We start from the raw sequence: 4,099 nt of genomic DNA on the forward strand, positions 1-4,099 counted from the left end.
CTAGTTTAGGTGTTTCCGTGCGCAGAAGTGGAAAACTTTTGACTGCTTGAGATGCTTTTTCACGCGGTGAAAAGCAGAAAATCCTAACTTGCTTAGAAGTGTACTAAAAATTTTTTTTTGAATTTTAAATTTTTAAATGTTCCACACTAGCAACTTACACGATGAACTATAATAATATTCCGACCAACAACAACACTTACTGGACCAACAACAACACTTACTGGACGTCCGGCGCGGAGAACAATTAACGAGATAATGAGAAACTGACGAAACGAGTTGCTTACTTTTAACAGCTTTTTCACAGAAAACTAGTTTTCGCACGTAAGCTCCCTTTTCGTAGACCAGGTCACATATGGTCAGATGAACGCATGCCCGACGACTGGAATTTAAGTGTGCTCTGCCCAATCCACAAGAAAGGCGACCCCGCCATACGCGCCAACTACCGCGGAATTAGCCTTCTAAGCATAGGTTACAAGGTCTTATCGAGCGTATTGTGCGAAAGACTGAAGCCCACCGTCAACGAGCTGATTGGATCTTATCAGTGTGGCTTTAGGCCTGGAAAATCCACCATAGATCAGGTATTCACAATACGCCAAATCTTGGAAAAGACCCTCGAGAATAGGATCGACACACACCATCTATTTGTCGATTTCAAAGCCGCTTTCGACAGCACGAAGAGAAGTTGCCTTTATGTCGCGATGTCTGAATTTGGTATCCCCGCGAAACTAATACGGCTGTGTAAAATGACGTTGAGCAATACCACCAGCTCCGTCAGAATAGGGAAGGACCTCTCCGAGCCGTTTGATACCAAACGAGGTTTCAGACAAGGGGACTCCCTTTCGTGTGATTTCTTTAATCTTATGTTGGAGAAGATAATAAGAGCCGCAGAACTGAACCGCTCAGGCACAATACTTTATAAGAGCGTACAATTGCTGGCGTATGCCGACGACATCGATATTATCGGTAAAAACAAGGGCTACGTCTGTTCTGCCTTCTCGGGATTGGATAGAGAAGCAAAGCGAATTGGTCTGGTGGTGAACGAGGACAAAACGAAGTATCTCCTGTCAGCACACAAACAGTCAGAGCATACGCGTCTTGGCACCCACGTGACTGTTGATAGTTACAAGTTTGAAAAAGTAGACGACTTCGTTTATTTGGGAACCAGCATTAACACCAATAATAATGTCAGCCTTGAAATCCAACGGAGAATCACTCTTGCCAACAAGCGCTACTTTGGGCTGAGTAGGCAATTGAGAAGTAAAGTCCTCTCTCGCCGAACAAAGATCACACTCTATAAGTCACTCATAATGCCTGTGCTGGTGTATGGCGCGGAAGCGTGGACAATGAAAGCATCTGATGAGGCGGCTCTTGGAGTTTTCGAGAGAAAGATTCTGCGAAAGATTTACGGACCTTTACGCGTTGGTGATGGCGAATATCGCAGACGATTTAACGATGAGCTGTATGAGCTTTACAACGATATAGACATAGTGTAGCGAATTAAAATTAAGCGGCTCCGCTGGCTTGGCCATGTCGTTCGGATGGACAGAAACGCTCCTGCTCTGAAAATATTCAACGCGGGCCGCGATGCTGGTAACAGAGGAAGAGGAAGGCCTCTTCTGCGTTGTAAAGATCAGGTGGAGAAGGACATGGCTTCACTTGGCATTTTCAATTGGCGTCAGTTAGCACAGAAGAGAAATGATTGCCGTGCTGTTTTGGACTCGGCCAAAATCGCTTAGGCGGTTACAGCGCCAAATAAGAAGAAGAAGAAGAAGTTTAGGTGTTTACACAGTTATAATTGCTGGTTGGTCTTCGAATTCTAATTATGCTTTATTAGGGGGATTACGTGCTGTTCCTCAAACTATTTCTTATGAAGTTAGAATAGTTTTAATTTTATTATCTTTTGTTTTTTTAATTGGGAGTTATAATATACTTGATTTTTATCATTTTCAATATTATGTTTGATTTGTTATTATTTTATTAGTTATTTTATTTAGTTATAATATACTTGAATTTTATCATTTTCAATATTATGTTTGATTTGTTATTATTTTATTTCCTATTAGTTTAGTTTGATTTTGCATTTGTTTAGCTGAAACTAATCGTACTACTTTTAATTTTGCTGAAGGTGAATCTGAATTGGTTTCTGGGTTTAATGTTGAATATAGAAGTGGTGGATTTGCTTTAATTTTTATAGCTGAATATGCTAGAATTTTATTTATGAGAATATTATTTTGTGTAATTTTTTTTGGTTGTGATTTATTTAATATTTCATTTTATATTAAATTAACTTTTATTTCATTTGTATTTATTTGAGTTCGTGGAACTTTACCTCGATTTCGTTATGATAAATTAATATATTTAGCTTGAAAATGTTTTTTACCTTTTTCATTGAATTATTTATTGTTTTTTATTGGTTTAAAATTATTATTAATTTATTTAATGTGGTTAATTTAATTTAGTAAAGTTAATAGAAAATAGAGTTTCTATCTTATGTTTTCAAAACATATGCTTATTATCAAGCTCATTAACTTATTAAGTTTAATTAATTAAGTTATCTCATCATTTATTAATTAGTGGATTAATAATATAATATATGTTTTATAATTTATGGATGAACTCAACATATGTTACCTGGTCTACGAAAAGGGAGCTTACGTGCAAAAACTCGTTTCGTTTACTCGTTTTTACTCTTCTTTCTCTACATTTATAGTACACTTCTAAGCAAGTCAGGATTTTCTGCTTTTCACCACGTGAAAAAGCATCTCATCTTCCATCCGAATCAACCAAAAAGTGAAAATTGATTTTTTGACACCTAAGCCGCCTTTCCGTAGACCAGTTCACATATATTTGAATAATTTAGTGCCACAAGGAACTCCAGCAATTTTAATTTCTTTTATAGTTTGCATTGAAACAATTAGTAATGTAATTCGTCCAGGAACTTTAGCAGTTCGATTAGCAGCTAATATAATTGCAGGACATTTACTACTAACATTATTAGGGAATACGGGCCCTTCACTTTCGTATATAATTGTTTCTTTACTATTAATTGGTCAAATTGCTTTATTAATTCTTGAATCAGCAGTAGCAATTGTTCAATCTTATGTATTTGCTGTATTAAGAACATTATACTCTAGAGAAGTTAATTAATGTCAACACACGCTAATCACTCCTTTCACTTAGTAGATTATAGCCCATGACCTTTAACAGGAGCCATTGGTGCTATAACTCAGTTTCAGGTTTAGTAACATGATTCCATCAATATGATATTTCATTATTTGTATTAGGAAATATTATTACTATCCTAACTGTTTATCAATGATGACGAGATGTATCACGTGAAGGTACATTTCAAGGATTACATACTATTTCTGTTACTTTAGGCCTTCGATGAGGGATAATTTTATTTATTTTATTTGAAGTATTATTTTTTATATCTTTTTTTTGAGCTTTTTTGCATAGAAGTTTATCACCTGCTATTGAACTAGGAGCATCATGACGGCCTATAGGAATTAAACCCTTTAATCCATTCCAAGTTCCTTTACTAAATACAGCAATTCTTTTAGCTTCAGGAGTAACTGTTAAATGAGCTCATCATAGCTTAATAGAAGGAAATCATTCACAAGGTACACAAGGATTATTTTTTACAGTACTATTAGGTATTTATTTTACTATTTTACAAGCATATGAATATATTGAAGCCCCTTTTATAATTGCAGACTCAGTTTATGGTTCTACTTTTTTTATGGCAACAGGCTTTCATGGAATTCATGTATTAATTGGAACTACCTTTTTATTAGTATGTTTAATTCGACATTTAAATAATCACTTTTCAAAAATTCATCATTTTGGATTTGAAGCTGCTGTATGATACTGACATTTTATTGATATTGTTTAATTATTCCTTTATATTTCAATTTATTTATGAGGAGGTTAATTAATTAATTATTTATATAGTATATAAGTATATTTGACTTCCAATCATAAGGTCTACTAATCTAGTAGTATTGAAAAAATAATATTAATAATAGTTTATTAAGTATTGTGAAAGATAATTGATATAATTTGAAAAATTATTATTTAAAAAAAATTAAAATTTTTA

The 4,099-nt window shown here is 34.3% G+C and overlaps 1 long non-coding RNA gene across 1 annotated transcript in view; it reads left to right on the forward strand.

Moving 5' to 3' along the window:
- The window catches only part of LOC118752111, an 11,671-nt gene extending 7,811 nt beyond the window's left edge, over positions 1 to 3,860 (forward strand). Inside the window, exon 2 of the long non-coding RNA XR_004994633.1 lies at positions 3,657 to 3,860. This is a non-coding gene — a long non-coding RNA (uncharacterized LOC118752111). The remainder of the gene's footprint in view (positions 1 to 3,656) is intronic.
- Positions 3,861 to 4,099: the final 239 nt, after the last annotated feature.

This window comes from Rhagoletis pomonella, unplaced genomic scaffold (assembly GCF_013731165.1).
Source record: "Rhagoletis pomonella isolate Grant_MI unplaced genomic scaffold, Rhpom_1.0 Rhpom_scaffold_01238, whole genome shotgun sequence".
In the NCBI taxonomy this organism is placed as follows: domain Eukaryota; kingdom Metazoa; phylum Arthropoda; class Insecta; order Diptera; family Tephritidae; genus Rhagoletis; species Rhagoletis pomonella.